We start from the raw sequence: 17,610 nt of genomic DNA on the forward strand, positions 1-17,610 counted from the left end.
TTGCAGTCCCTATAGTCAGTAATCTACACACTCCCAGAGGGTGAAGTGTTGAAAATCATCAATTCCACTGGGCTTGTTGCCGTGGTGAAGGCTTGCAACGACAAGGTTGGCTGGCTGCTGCGCTCCCAACATGCACCTGGGTGTGTTTGTGAAAGGACAGGACAGGCCGGAACGAAGGAACAGCTATGTCAATAGCAGCAAAATGGGAAAAACAAACAAAGTGTCGTTTCAGTTACAGTCCCTGTAAATATTTCACTATTTTTCCTCTACATGTTCCACATTTCCTACAGAAATTGGAAATTACACGTTTCCTTTCTTGCTTTGGCATCAGAGAATCTTCTGGGTTTACATTGAACGTCGTCAACATTGTGCTTCACATCAACAGCGGTTGTTGTGACAGACAGGGGATATGTAGGAGTTAGAAGAAGCTTGTTGAGTAACCAGTCTCCTCTTTGCACAGAGCCTCATGCAGCAACATTAGCCTGCGTGGGCGAGCTGGCCTTGTGTTAAAACTCTTCTCCGTCCTGGATCAAGTTTACAATTCTGCTTGGTTTAATAAAGCGGATTCCCCCCACGGATGAACGCAGCCACATCGAGCACCTGGCCTTGCCCTGCTCCCAGCGGATTCTATGTTCTCACGACACAGTGCCGCTCTGTGGCACCTGTTAGTCGGACCTCAGGCAGCAGATGTTCCAGCTACATTCCATCCAAAAAAGCATGACTATTGATTTGGAGGAAATCCCTGCCAGAATCCATCATGTTCTTTGCTTTGAATTGCGAAAGTGCCCTGCTTCAATTTGTCCTGCTTCTAAATGGCGGGAAGCAGGCGTGCTCTTTGCGAAACGCTGGAAAAGCTGTTTCCTATTTGTCATAAAACATAAATGCTTTAAGGAGACAGACGGACAAGTTACCACACAGCTACAAATGCTCCTTTTCTCTGCCGTGCTGTGTAATTTGTCTCTGTCGCTTATATGCAAAGCAACAATTTACTGCTATCTGATATCTGTTGAGACATAAATCATATTCTCTTGTCTGTAATGATCACAATACAGGTATTTACAATGAAAGGGTTGTGTTTTTGCTGTCACTGCGCTGATACAAAATGGGCTCAGTGTGGCTCAGGTTTGCTGACGGATAGGAGTGTCCAAAAGAAGCAGATCTGACAGCCTAACAAGTGGCTGACTTATGGAGCTGATCGTCTGTAGAGCGCACAGTTATCTCTTCACATGCAAGGGTACCTGACAGAGAGAGAGAGAGAGAGAGAGAGAGAGAGAGAGAGAGAGAGAGAGAGAGAGAGAGAGAGAGAGAGAGGAGGTAATGAGAAACTCAGGAGGAGGGAATGACAGAATGAATGAAAAGAGTAAAGTGGAGGTGGTGACAAAGTGAGGTATGAGGTGGGAAAGTGAGTGAGCGGCAGAAACAAACCGAACAAATCAAGAAGTAGGTACATAGACAGAAGAGGACGAAGAGGAGAGAAAAGCTGCACCACTCTTGATACCTCTGAAAGATAGAAGGAGTGGGAGGCCCCCATCAACACACTTACACACACATACTCACACAACCTACCCCCTGCCCCAACTCCTTGCCATTATTGCCAATGGCCAAAACAGGGTTCTTTCAGAGAAGAGCCTGTGCAGCTGCAAGCTCTAAAGTACTAACAGACAATTACAGGCTCTGGTTGCCTTGGCAATATGTTGCTTTCTTCTAAGCCATGCTACTTACCATAGTGTTCAATAATGTGAACAAAGCCAAGGAAAGGCCAAACAATAGACCTTTGGCCAATGCCTTTCTTTCTCCTGCCCCCCCCCCCTCCTTCCCAAAAATGATGCATTCTCCCTCAATGACTTCAAACATCCCAGTTACAAAAACATTATTGAATGTTCTGTGCATTTCAAGACCCACGGATTGAGGAGTGCTGGGCCTCCTTGCAAGGGGCCAAGGGCTCCTCAAACTCCTTCTCAATTCAATTCAGTTCAATTCAATGAGCTTTATTGGCATGACAGTTTGGAGAACACTGTTGCAAAAGCATCAAAACACAATAGTACAAAATAACATTAATAACATTCATATGAACGTTAACACAAGATTAAGGTTCATACGGTATATATATATATTGTGTGTGTGTGTGTGTGAATGCATACAGTTGCTGTGTGTGTGTCCAGGTCATTTACTGTCCCTCAGAATGTGGCGTGTTGATACATATCACACACCAAGATTAGTCTTGTCTCCTTCTCCTAGGTGTATTTTTGTGAGGTCATTAAGCTCTTTAAAATCTGAAGTGACAGAGTTGAACTTGTAAATGTTCTTTATTTCATTGAATGTTTTACATTGCAGGAAGAAGTACACCTCTTTCTCAACTTCACCTGGCGAACCACATATTCTGTATTCTTTTGGCTGCCATGTTTTTTTTTGTGTCATACTTTTTTTGATTGACAGTTCGTGGCCCCTGAGCCAGTACTTGGTTAGAACCTGTCTCTGCTTTCTATCTCTGACAGTAAAGAGATATTCTGCCAATTCATAATCTCTTTTTAGGACCAGATAACATTCTAATCTACTTTGGCTTTTAGGCCTTTCTCTTGTTATTGTGCTGCGATGTTTTTTATTAATGGGGCATGAGAAGGATCTGGCATGAGTGTGTGACATGTCCCGTGGACGCACTCTGTGTGTGTATGTGTGTGTGTGTGTGTGTGTGTGTGTGTGTGTGTGTGTGTGTGTGTGTGTGTGTGTGTGTGGATGTTTGCAAGGCAGCATGTGTGTGTGTGTCCTCTGCATACAGACCCCATCTGTTTGGTGACCGGACACAGTCTGGGAAAGTGTGTGCAGGCGAAGAATTCACACACAGCACAAAGGTCCAATTATGAGCCCCCACTCAGAGAAGGAGGAGGGAGGTGGATGAGGGGATAATAGGGGCTTGTCCATCTCGGAAGGGGGTATGATGGTTTCCTTGCCTCTCACCTCGCCCTCCTCTCTCCTCCCTGTCCCACCACAAACAAATGTGTGTCAACAAGAGCAGAGCACGGTGGAAATTCCTATGGAGAAAAAAAAAAGCCTGTTGTTCTATTTATAAGCAGCTGTTAGAAAACACTATTACTTATATGGATTATATTAGTAATAACTCAAAGCTGATATGCAAAATAAATACAACCCCAATATATATCTTCTTCAAATAGTTTTAATCTCTGATTTCTATGCAGTGAAAGTGCCGCTTTAATATACCAGCCTATACTGTCTCCAGTCTTGTCTGAGGTGTGTTTAATCTCTGGAGTGTTGGGCTTCTGGCGTCTATACAGCTTCACCTCCAGTCTGTCTTTACTGTAATACAACTGATTAGATTAGCTTGCAAGGGGAGAAAGTGATAGTAGCTCTGCTACAATCACCTTTCAAGCCCCACCGGTGGCTCAACTGTTGCCAGCTCAACTTTGATTCCTTATCACCAACTTCAGCCACGCACTTTTGGCAAATTGCTGTTTGATTCTGGATCGTGACACGCCTTTTTTATCTCGACAAAATGTCAGGCGACTCCACGCTTCACTCTGACAGCATAGTAGTTATGAGTCTAGACAGTCTTTGATCCTACTTGTCTTGTTTGAAGCGGTCAGGACAATGTGTGAATTCCCTTTTACATGCTATCAGTGGAAAGCTGTGTGCACGGGTACAAACCTCAACACTTGTGGTCTGAAGTCTTGGCTGGGACAAAGTAAACAGCCAGAGGAACATGGTCAAGTTAAGAATTCGCAAAGGCTGAGCTGTGGATAATTCACAATGTCAAAGACACTGTTAAGAATGAAAGTATTTCGCATTGGGCCTATTAATCTTTGGCAAAACGCCCTGAGTACATTTTTGCAGTCAACAGGTGCATTCAACAGGGGAACAGTCTAGAAAACACACGAAAATAGATGGAGAGGTTTACTGCTTTACAGTATATATTACCACTGTGAATTAAGTTTATACTACGAGGCGATGTAATAGAAAAACAAAACTTTGAATAGATTATAATGTAATATATAATATGATAAAATAAGTTTCAGTATTTTATGATTGTATGAATGTTAAGACAAGTCGTAATAGCAATAAACTGTATGCATATGTGTTGCCACGATTGTTTTTCCAGTTACACATTTTCCAGTTAGTGAGTTTCTGTGCTATTTATAACAAAATCAATAAGAAACATTTAAATCACCTTTAAAATATACTAAGATTGTGCAGCTATGCTGGCAGCTCTATGAGGTTGTATTTATTCTATAAATAGTGGACAAAACAAAATGTTGACCTGGTAGTGCTATGTGAAAAGTGTTCCCCTACTTAAAGAATTATGCTTGTTGTCTGTAAGTTGGTGTCTGTACAGCATTCCATTGCAATGTGTCCAATAGCTGTCAAGACATTTCACTCAAAACCACAAATGTGAACCTCATGGTAGCACAAGAGAAAAACTCAGGGGATCGTTTCAGTCATTAAGATACATCGTCTGGGATCCAGGAATGTCTGTACAAGTCTGTGGCAATCCATCCCGTAGTTGTCGAGACATTTAACTCATCAACAAGAATGCCAACCTCATGGTGGTGTGAGAGGAAAAGTCAGGAGATCGTCAGGAGAATGTCTATACACAACTTTATGGCAATCCATCCAAAAGCTGTCAAAGATGATGAGTTTCAGACTCAGCCAGAGTGTTTCAATAGAAAATCAAGAGTTTGTGTTGATAGTGTTGAATGAGATTAATTTCACCATTGCATGATTGTATGAATGCTGAGGCAAGTGAGATAATCACAGCTTTTGTATACAGGTTGGTAGGTACAATATGAATGTAGATGTATGTATATGTCATATGTATGCATGCATGCCTATTTGCCAATTTGTATATTTCTACATATTAAATATTATTTTTTCTATATATTTTGTATTTGAACATTTGGTAGTAAATACACTAAATGGGTTTTAAAAGCATCTTTTTACAGATTTCAGCTACAGCCTGTTTCAGTGTATTTTCAGGTTTATTTTGTCCCAGGAGGCTCAGCATTCAATATGTCAATGCAATGTCATTGAGAAATATGCATTCATGCGTTATGAGCTGTACGTGACATGAAGGAGCATATGTCATTGCAAGGCTGTATGTATACACGCACACATGTGTAAGGAATGGAATGAACAAATATACAGTTGCATGCTTACATACAGTGTGTGTGTGTATGTGTGTGTGTGTGTGCCTGCATCTGACACTCAAGCATCAGCAGCTGGTGAACTGCTTTCACACACCAGGTGCAACCTGTAGCTGTAGGCGCTGTGTCAGCACATAGCATGGCAATATGACACCCTGAAGCGCGCACACACGCATGCACACGCCCACACACACGCACACACACACACACACACACACACACATACAAAGAAACGCACATACATACATTTACCATATGTACACAGAAATACATTTACAGACATACAGTACAGATGATGTTTGCAGATTTGCATACATGCTGCATGTTTAAATATGAAATCATAAATCACTGATAGTATCACAGCATTCATTTTGATCAGATAGGCTGAGGGCCCGAGGAGCTTAGTAGATTGAGAGAGAGAGAGAGAGAGAGAGAGAGAGAGAGAGAGAGAGAGAGAGAGAGAGAGAGAGAGAGAGAGAGAGAGAGAGAGAGAGAGAGAGAGAGAGAGAGAGAGCTTCATCTCATGTTGTCCCTGCAGTGTTCATGACTGATGTGATCGGGACACACAAGTGGTAAAGGCAGGCAATAAAAGGCATTTGGTTGCCATCTGTCTCTGTGGCCTCAGTGTCAAACAGTTGGCTGTCAGGCTCATGCCATAGACACACAACCAGGATAACCATTAGTCCATAAACAGGCGCCCTTCTATAGACAAATGGTTAGGGATTTCTATGGTCATGTCTGTGGTGAGATAATGACCATAAAGCTATGACATTCAGCTGTTCACGTGAAATACATGCTAAATGGAACTGGAATAAAAAATGCCTTGGAAGACGGTGGTTTGTTTATGTGTCAAAGAATAACTGGGAGACTTATTGGGGATCATATGGGATAAGATGGTGTGGCTTCCTCTTTCTGCCGACATCATAAGGGAGAAATCCTTTGGAATATTGTCACTGTATTCTATTGAAACATGTCTGCAGGATGATAATTAGATTTTATTTTGCAGTAACATTTTAGAGTCAGAGTAGGAAGATTCCCTCTCTATCTGGAAGAAAGCATTTGGAAAGCGGTTTTTAATGAAGCTGTGTGGTCAACAGCATACAAACCTATAAAAATAGCTTGTTGCAGGCAATAGCAAATAAATGAATTGGCCAAAAAGTTATGCAAATATTACCTTCTTTATCATTTAGATATTTCTTCTTTTTTTTTTTACATAAATATGTTTTGCTCTGGCAAAAAACTACTTCTAAAAATCCACATCTCACACTGCTTGGACCCCACATGTTGCTACTTGCAGCTATTTCAGCTAACTGCTGAACTTGACATTTGACTACATTCCTTCCTTAGCCTTGACGGTCAGTACATTTGTTTTATGTCCCTCTGTCTTCTCTCTCTAATTTCAGATACTGCATGCTGTTGTGTTTGCTGGTGTAATAAAGTATGCTTCGCAGATTTATCAGAGGTGTACTGGTGTCCTTTAACTCTGTTTGACCGCCCATTGTTCACGTCTGGACAAGGCATCCGCTTCTCCCAATTACTGGTTAACAGTAAGTACTTTATTGAAGCTTTATAATCTGCAGAATTAATCTTTTTCTTATGAAGAAAACAGAGTGGGCGATAGGAGCAGCGCTGACAGACACCGCCGGCTCCCACATCTATCCTTCTCAACAGCATACTTCCCAATCGTCTCCGGCTTCACATAAGCCAGTGGTTGGGATTTAGAGGTTATTACTTTGTGTTCCCTTCTTTGTCTAAGGGGGTCATCTTTCGGAGTTGAGGTGAGACCGGGGTGAGCACAAGAGAAATGCAGTGTAACTGGGTACTGCAGCATTGATGCTAAGCACACACTGATGGAAATAATCTTCAATGACAAACGTGGGATTGGGGGATTACCTAATATTTGGTGCAGGGACAAGGAGAGACGATGAAGGGAGAAATGAGAAAGTAGCTTCTGAGGAGACCAGCCCCCCCTCGGAGTGCCTCTGATTGTGAGGCCTGTAGTGTTTGAACACTGAAGGTCATGGGTGACACCTGTTTCCCGTCTCATCTCCCAACATCAAGTTGACTTGCCGGGAGGGGTAGGGGGGTTTCAACCCCCACACCAGTGGAGGACAAAACCTCCTGTGTTCGTTTCCTGCCTTAAGCAAGAAAAAAAAATCACTGGAAAGGGGATGAAACGGCCAAGTTTGTATATCAGGGCGGGAAATTAATTTCCGAGGTGAAAGGAAAGGCACGCATGCCGTTGAGGTAAAAAAAGGTGTTGCACTCTTTAAAGCCTTGTTTGAGTAATAAACTCAACTGCAGGCTGGGCTCAAACTTTAAATACTTGTGCCAAACAATTATGCCACTTTTGTCACACTTAAAAGACAAGCGTGCTCTTTGAGTAACTGCAGAGTACTGCATTCATGACTCCAGTTACAGCATGTCCACATGGACTAAATATTGGAGAGAGTTTGCCCCCTTGTGGAGAAAAACGGAACTTCAAATGCTGCATGAGCAAAGCACGCCAGAATGTCTGCAAAATCAGACAGAATAATAATCACTTGTGCAATGTAAAATCTATTTAATATGACATGAATTTCCTCAGATAATCTCAAAACAGTCACAACAAGTCGTCTTTGCCAAAGGCTGTCTGCTTTTATTGGAACAACTCAGGTTGGAAGAGTTGTACCTGTTTGTGCTGTGATGCTGGCTGACAGAGAGACATCTGTTTTCTGTTGTCATGGTCAGGATGAGGCTCTCGTCTTTTGCCATATGTTCTTATATAATGTGCTGTGCGCACTGAAAAACACATACACAGTCATAGGCAGCCACACACATTTAGAATACACAGATTCATACAATATATACAGACACACACTAGCACCTTTAAAGCAGATTTGTGTTGGGAACAAGCTCTGCGAAAGAAATTCATCTGCCCCCAGTCTCTTTATTAGCCCCTTGTTTCCCAGTTGACTTCTCTGCAGCTGAGGCGTGAAACTGCTCCATGTTTAGGCCTGGGCTGGCCTAAGCCTCCATACACGCCACTGTGCTTGCAGCTGTATCCTGACTGGAGGTACAGCCCTCTCCTAACCCTCCTTTTTCCTCCTCTTCCTCTATTTCTCTTCTCTCCATTACTGCTTCGCACCTCCCTCCATCCACATGCCAAACCACTTAATAGCCTCTCCTGCACTTGCCCTCTCCACTGCGAAACGATTATATGGTTTTCAGAATACTGCCATATGCAGTCTATGCCACGCTTACTGAGAGAACAGTTAGACTAGGACTTGCAAAGACAAAAATGAGTTAGAGAAAGTTATTTTAGCAACACAAAATCTCGATTGGTGAAGTATACAAAGCCCTTAATAAAAGCAGTTTCTAAACCAAAATACTGAATACAGTTGGACATACAGTGTGCGGATAGACAGTATTTGTTGTGTTTAAAAATGTAAGAAAACCCAACAGCGCATTGTCTAAACTAAATGAATATTGGTGGAAACATTTCATTAAAATCCAGTTTTACGATAGCAGACAGCAGATGGCATCAGTGTGCCAGATTTCTCAGTGTGTTTTCAGCTGACCAGTAAACACTTTGCTCAAGTTGAGAGGAGGTTAGGAGCAGAATGTATAACTAAAAGTGACCTCTGTCTGCCCTCTGGTGGATTCTAACCTAAACACTAATCATCATAATATGATAATTAGCATGAAATGAGCGAGTCAGAGCAGTGTCAGCAAAAAAACCCAAAACATTTTGAGGCTGACGATGCACTCTCAAAACTGAGCAATATGGTACATGTATCCCACAGAGTGCACTCAACAGACGCAAACATCATGACGCATGTCATCAAGGCGAGGGAGTCACCCACTGTTAAAATTATAATTCACACATTAACAGCACTAATCAGAAATTATCACAGCACAAGCACTCTAACCCAATTTTCTAATCTTGAGATGATAATGTGAACTTCCTTCATTCCTCCATCCACTGTATCCAGGTGTTGTCATGGGAACATGCCGTAGATTGGAGCTGACAGCTGTTTGGGTCCAGTAAAAATTATTTAGCCAATCTGGCAGCTCCTCCTCCCGGACAGATGGGGAGGTTGGCAAGGTAGGGAGCATATTTAGCAACGTCACACATCACTCTGGATTTGCTATCAGTCAAACTCATTTCATGTTTGTTTTTAAATCTAAAAAATAGCAGGACTGGCAGTGTTTTTTTATATTTCCAAAAAATGGAAAATAAGAAAAATGAGCAGACAGGATGGGATTGAATCAAAGACCAACAAGATGGACTGACAAATCTTTTTGCCTCTCTGGTTTAAAAATGATACATTTCATAGATGTGATATTACATAGATTACTCAATTCATTGCTGTAATTTATTCAACAGCAGCTGGTCTGACTGCAACTTGTTGGTTGAGTTAACTAATCTGTGTAGCGTCTTCCGGTTCCACTAAATAACTCTGATGCATCAGTACAGTCGACACTGACCCAAGGGGGCTGTCTCTCAATTTCTCAATCCATATGTTATGTATCCCACAGTCAGAAACGACTACACAGGATGTTCTCTGGAAAAGTCTTAACACCGGGGTGTTGGAGGATTACTTCAGAGTGGAGCAACACTCTCTAAATTTGGCTCATCAAAGGAACTTATCGATTTGGCCGCCAAACACCTCGTTTGTCTCCCACTTTGGTGAAGTCTCAGATGACAGAGCGCTTGCATTTTACCCCCTGCAAATGGCAGCCAACCTTAGACAGAGAGACAGAGTATTAATCAGGCCTCTCCTCCAACACCACCACACCGCACCACACCCTCCTTCCTTCCTTCCCTCTCACACTCACCTCACTGGATGCTCCCACAGAATGAGCATCTGTGGCCAACACTGGAAATGAGCCTTGAAAGTGTAATTAATGAGTGCAATGGTGAGATAATTACAGAGAACAAAATTATTGATCAGGCCAGCAAACTCCTGAGTCTTAAAAACGTCTGACCTGAAAAGATCTTACCTCATGTCGGTGTCAGGAAATATGGTGAGTGAGGTAATGCAATACAGTGGATGATATCTACTTCTTTTTTCTTCGGTCCTGGGAGATTATTGAGATGCATGCAAATGTTTCAGTGTGAGAAAGGTTGTTGAACTCTGACTTCATTTGTTTTATCAGGTGGGATCTTCCCTGTTTTCAGTGAAGGAATGGGTTTTAATATTACTAGAAGAAAATACCAAAGCCTATATGTATGTGTTGTTGGTCTGGTCCTGTAATAATTCATAATGAAAGTGACTGCTTATGGAAAGTTGTCCATAATATCTGCTTGTTGTCTGAACAGATGAGTAATGAAACACTATCCAAGCAGAATGTAATTAAGTATGACTTTAAAAACATGTCTGCACAACAGCTTTAATATGCAGTCTCTGAGGGCTTCAACTTACCAAAAGTTCACTGATTTCCAAACTCTGAGTGAAGGGTTTTGGCTCTGGTGCTGATTCCAAACTCTACTCATACACCTGTTTGGAATCCTTTGTCTATAAGAATGTCAGACAACAGCAGCCCTGTAAATGCCCTGAAGAAGGTCTGTTGACTGAAATCTTGGTGTATTTCCACATAAAGTGGAGAAGCAAGAAATTCTTGCTGTTGTTGGCATAACATCACAAACTTGTTAGCCATACCAGATGTGTGAGTTTGTGATGGTGATGTTGATGTCAGGGGGTCAGTCCACTACTGTGGTGTAGACTGAAATATCTCAGTAACAATTGGATGGATTGCCATGAAATTTTATACGGGCATTCATATTTCCCTGACCATTTATCCTATTGACTTTGGCAATCCTCCAACAATTCCTCTAGAGCTGCCATGGGGGTGACATTTGTGGTTTTTAGCAAAATATTGGAGCCATGAAATTTTGTACAAACATTCATGTCCCCCTAAAGAAGAATGGTTATCACTTTGGTGATTCCTTAGCTTTCCATCTAGTGCTTTTTCCAGTACTTATGGTGTATGATCAAATACCAGCAAACCTAATAACATTTGCATCAGCCTCAGCTGTAATTTCTGTTTCTTAGGCTAATAAGCAAGTTTTAATATGTTAACATTTTTCACCATTATTTTTATATATTATAAATCCCTTATAATTTTGTTTTACTGTTCCATGCTGTATTTCTGTAACATCTACTGCACATCTGTCCATCCCAGGAGAGGGATCCTCCGTCTGTTGCTCTTCCTGAGGTTCCTTTTTTTTTTTTAGAGGTTTTTTCCTTATTCAAATTGAGGATCTAAGAACAGAGGATGTTGTATTGCTGTACAGATAAAACCCCTGAGGCAAATTTGTGATTGTGATATTGGGCAATACAATTAAAACTGACTTGACTAACAAAAAAACAAAAAATAATATGGTGAACATGGTTATACCTGCTATGTATCACCATATCACCGGCTTATTGTAGACTCTTTGTCTTGATTGGTATTCAAACCTGTTGCTTTAAACATTCGGGCACTTGGGCAGCTGGTATGCTTGTTAAGGAATTTGACAGCATCCATTTTCTTTCATGTACCTCAAGCATGAAAAGGATAGATTAGTGAGTATATGATGCTTGTCCTTGATATTTTCTAATAAAATGTACCAATGTTGGCTTATTGTTTCAAATGTTGGAGACTTAGGGAAAAAGCATTACTACAGAGCTTCCACATTTGAATTTTAGGAGCAGATGATACATTAGTTATTGCCAATCATTTTGAAGTCATTTGAATCCAGTACTTGTGTTTCAGGGTTTTTGGCTCTAAAATGAGTAACCATAATCATTTCATATTGCTGAATGTAGTGTACTAAGCTTGTGTTGGTATTTAAGATATGCGTTCCAACAGATATAATGTTAATTATTAGCTTTAAATTGCACATTTTCTTCTCACTAACTTAATAAAGTTGGTGTATCTTTTGATTTAGCAATCAATATGATTGGAAGGCAAACATTCAACCTTCAAGTTGGGCTGAATTTGAACTAAAGTCACTATAATGTAAATCTACCGTGAACTGTTGCAACATGAATACTGATATACAGTATATGTAGCAGTAAAGTATGCAGACTAGTTTGCCTCAGCGCTTGTTCTTTTACACTAGTATTATATTATGGAACAGAAGTCAGGCGAAGTTGCCTCAGGTGTAGCATCTTCATTTAAAATATGATTCTGCTGTAATGTCTCAGTATTGCGTGATATTACAAACAGCCATACCAGCGAACTACAAGAATGACTGGGAGAACCCATAATACAGTAAAGATATACATTTAGTTTAAGAATGCACATCCAAAATGGTCAATGCTGATAGCAGTTAACTGTCATAAATTAACCACACAAACCACTGTCTTCACTGTATTACAAAACTCTTTGCAATTTTTTGACTGCTCTTTGAAAGTAGGGCCAAAAATGAAACTGAAATATTGATTACAGGACAGAGGAAAGATGATGATATTGCCTGAAATGAGATCAAATGATTGTCTGACATAGAACTGCAGACCCTTCTCTTAGTGTGTGGGTGTGTGTGTGTGTGTTCATGCGTGTGTCTGAGAGAGTACCTACTGTATGTATAACGGCCATATATGAGTGTGCACATCTTTCCTCCTCTTCCCTCCTCTCTCCCTTCACCTGTGTTGTGTAGCCTAATGAGGCTGCAAGCTGATGGCCAGATGAAAGAGTGACAGGTTTATTTTTGGTATGAAAAATGACGTGCCAGCTTGAATAATTAAACAGCTTCAGAGCTCCACTGATCCACCTGTCCACAGATCAATAGACAACATTCAGATGGAACGTGCCATATGTTCCACAGCGGCCCACACCACCAGAGTGGATGTCCATTTTATTCCTGGCAAGGAGATAGAAACTGTTATGAGATGCTTTATGGACAGTTAAACAAATTTGAGTGTGGAATGACCATCTTATTTGACCAAGTTATGCATGTTGCGGTTTAAACACGGTATCATATCTAATAATTCTATAATGCCCTTCCTCCCTGTTCACTCATGGGCTGCTAATACCTCATGAATACTCTTACTGTCATTGCTCTGTTCTCGGGGCTCAATTTTCTATTCTATTTCTGTGTATTGAACATCAAATGCTGTGCAGGGCCCTTGTGTGGGATTAGAGGGCTTGTTCCTTCCTAATAGATCCTTGACCTTCGCAGCTCCCTGACAGGGCTCTGGCATTAGCCCTTTGCGGTAGCGTCCGCTGCCCGAGCTCCCATGATGCAAATTTCATGTCACAACATCAAACGGCGCGTTGATCAAAGGTCAGCCCTCCTTTGTGTAGGTGTTTGATATCAAAATTTCTATTTCATCTCCAGCTGTCAAGGGCTGTTAGAGCTGAAGAGCAAAGGATGGAGGGAGGGGAAAGGAGAGCAGGAGAGGTAGTATGAGCTGATAAAAAAAAAAGAATGGAAGAAAGGGGATAAAGCTTGCTGGTAGTTTTATGTTTGAGATGTAACATATATTGACATGCACCTATTTGGATGTTTAGTTTAACTAGTTTTTACCTTTTCCGTATCTACCCTGCAGATCTATATCACAGCAGGCACCATTGAGAGTTGTGTACACTGGTGTAATCAAATGCTACATCTGAAATACTCTTATTCTGGGGGGTTTTCTCTGCTTTGATTGTGTGCGTGTGATTGTTTCTGTTTCCTCATGCATTCCTCATAAGCCCTTGAAAATTGCGGAGGAAAGGGAAGAAGGAAGTTGGAATCGATGCATCATTCCGATTAATTAGGGGCATGATTTGCTCAGGCGTCTCAGAAATAAACCAATCTGAATGTGGAATTAGGATTCAGGGGGAGAACACTCGGGCTGGGGAGCATCCAGATCTGTGACATGCATGAAATTATGGTTAAGGAAGAAGCCATCTTTCTCAATCATGATGACATACTTGCGTGGCACTCTGTGGCGTTTCTGAGCGTGCGCAGCCCCGGATGCACCTTATATTTTTGCGTGCGTGCTAATAAAAAGAAAGGTCATGCATCATGCTCTCTGATGTCACCACTGCTATCCCAGCAACAGAGCAAACACACAGCCGTGTCTGCCACATGTTTAATCACCCGCACCACCTTCACTTGTAATCTCTCACACAGACAGGCGGGCCACTCGATAAACACTCTTCACTAAATTAGGCAGGAGAAATTAAATCACATTCACACATGGCACCGGTGGGACTTTTGGACCGGCAGGATTATCATTTGACACCGTGGCAGCATCACCGCATCTCATGCAAATACACTACCTGAACGCAGGCCCGAGGAATAAATCTCAGGCTGACAGTGGAGTATTCCCATCCATGGCCATACTGGCAGCACTGTATGCATGAGGAATGTCAGTCAATGGGCCATCAGCATGACAGCATGGGAAGAGCAGTGAGATAAGGATCATGTTCAGACAAAAAAAAAAAAAAGTATAATTATGATTGTGTTTTTTACTTCATATGCAGCCTAATGTCAGACTCAAGTTTTCTTATTTCTTTATTTCTTTATTTTGGTGTATCTGCATTTCTGTTTCCAGATGATAGATGGCAATGTTGCTCTTCCATAGAAAACCACCCTGTTACGCTTGATGGTTTAGGTATTTTCAAAAAGCTGGTTCTCGCATTTTTACAAAGTAATTGTTCAATTTAAGTCCATCAGAATTCACTTTCGGCAAATATACTGTTATTGAGAAACACAAATGAAGGAAACACTCGACGTTATGAAGGTAGGAAACATGTATTATGAAGTCATAGGACTTCCAGACTGGGAAAAAAATTAGGGGATCCAATCAACCTCAGATGCAAGTATAACTATGCAACTATAACTGTAGTGTTTATTTAGTTTTACACTTCAGTAGTCACACACAAAAACAAAAGAAATTAAAAGAAATTAAAATGAAAAGAAAAGTATTCACTTGCTATGCATATGTATCTGATACGTAATTCTCTCCAGGTTTATTTTAATCAGTATGTATTGTCTTTGTACACATAAAAAAACAAAACAACTTTTAAGTCTTTAAAAAGTTCAATGTTTGGGACTTTTCTTCTTACCACCACTTTTACCCATAATATGTCATATTAAATTGTGTTTTTGCAAAGTTGCATCTATGCATGAAACCCTGCATATACTATAATACTGAATGGATGTAGGTCAGGCCTCTGCTAGAGTGATAAAATGTACACTCTTGGAACGCTGATATTTTCTCACTGTAATCTATAATGTTCCATTGAAATGTGAATTAAAGAATGACAAAAAACGGAGAATGCCTTCTTAAACAGACGACCACATAGAAAAGGAATCAGTGACTGCAGAGATAGATTAGTTGCATGGGGTGTAATTATTCTTCCCCTTATACAAATGAAGGCATGGGGGTATCCTCCCAGCTCATGAATAGGCTTTGTTTATAATGGAGAGGCTCCTCATAGCCACATGGAGCTGCATTAATGACCTGACAAGCCTAACCCTTTCCATGTTCATGGAAGGGCATGAGTAGCAGAAAAGCAGGATCAGTCCTTTTCTTCTTTTTCTTTCTGTTGTTGTTTTTTTCTTTTCCCTGGCCTCACCACCTGTGGAGAGATGGGTGGAGAGGGGGAGTGAGAGGGAGGTGGAACAGAATTAAAATGAGGTTGGAAAAGTTGGTAGAGTGGGAGATGATAGGCAGAGAGAATGAGCGATACAAGCATCAAAATGAAACAAAAACCAAGAGAGAGGAGGGCAAGTAAAAGGAGAGACGAGCGAAGACCGAGAGAGAGACATGACATGGCTTCCAGAGGCTGTTCAAATCCTCTCTCTCTCCACCGCTTATCCCTGATGTGGAGGGGGGCTTCTCCCAGGGTTGAACACCTAATTAAAGAGCACTCACACACTCATACATACACATACACATGCTGGTGTACTTGAGTCACTGTGATGAGTAATATGCCCCTTAGAAACTTTCAAGGAATTAAAAAAAATGTATCCTATAGATGAGATATAAAGCAAAACATCTTATTCTTGTGTTACAGATTGTAGTGTAGCAAAACATCTCTGTGCTGCTCCTCACCATCCCAAAAATCCCCATAATAGGACAAATGAGACATGAGTGTAGTTTGCTATCAGGCCTGACCGGTGGAGGGCAAGCCAGGCCAGAGGTAATAAACTCTGACATTTCCAGTCTTATTGTGGCAGACAGTGTCTGGCTACACTCAACCCCACCACTCCTTGGTTTGTGCTCTGTCTCGACACCTCAGGTCAGTAACTTTGACTTGCTAACCACCCTCATTAGTATTCTAGAAAGCTCCGTGGCAGACATCCAGTTTCTGTGTGGGAAAACAAAGGCTGGCGGTGCAGTTGTGCTGTAGGATTCAGCTTTTTCTAAATTACTGTGATATGACTGTGAGCGGAGCCGAGGATGGAGGGAGAGGTGCTGAGGAGAATGGAGAATCATCTCTGGTGGTGAAATAAGCCCTGCTCGCACCTGGCATTAAAATGCATCTTGGGTGATCCAATCATAAGTGGACAGCTATAAGTACAGGTGTGAATGCATCCAAGACGCACCTAGGGACGCATTGTAATCTGATTGATTAAACCACATTTGGAGGTGGTCTGGGGTGCATATGGCCACATTCTTTTAGCGGTGTGTACCAAATGGCTTTTCCCCCGCCCCCACCTGCATTCTGTGAGGACCTGCCCTACTCTGCCTCTGGATGGCTAGTATTTCGATAGGACCACCTACTCAACTGACAATCAAGACGCACGTGGAGATACATTCTAATGGTTGGCACTAGATTGGAGCAGCCACAGGATCCTGCGAGATTTGTATGCAAACCTTAACTGTAACCATAACCCAGTAACCTTTTCTAACCGTAACGTCTTCGTCCCATAAGCAGATCCAATCTAGGAGATCAAGCAAGGTTTGTGTTTAAATTGAATGGTTTTGGATTATGCCTCTGAAAACCACTGATAGTACATTTACTCATTAATACTGCACTTAAATAACATTTTTAGATCCATACTTTTACTGTTTCATACTACTTTATTCTTTAACTCTACTACAGTTCAGATGCTAATAATGTACTTTTTTTTTTTTACTCCACTACATTTATTTAAGAGCTTTAGTTATGATGTGCAGATGGTGTGCCCAACTGTATATGTAGTAGTTTAGATTCCAACATTAAATCTCCACCATGACCAGCTACAACATTAAAATGTCACTTATACATTACTGCATCAGTAATAATAAATAATTAATCCAGTAATAATAAAATGCATTATACTAATATAACACTCAAGTGGGCCATTTATCTGCATAACAATTAGTTTTAGTTTGGGTACTTTTAAATACATTTTGCTGACACAGTATTTTTACAGGATAATTCTGAACATAGTCTGAAAATAATATTGCCTATGTAGGCAAAGCCTTGATATAGCTTATTCCTGTTTTCCCTATTACTGTCCAAAATCTACTGTAAATCAATAACCACACTGTTGCACTGGGTGACA

This window comes from Scomber scombrus, chromosome 3 (assembly GCF_963691925.1).
Source record: "Scomber scombrus chromosome 3, fScoSco1.1, whole genome shotgun sequence".
Lineage (NCBI taxonomy): Eukaryota > Metazoa > Chordata > Actinopteri > Scombriformes > Scombridae > Scomber > Scomber scombrus.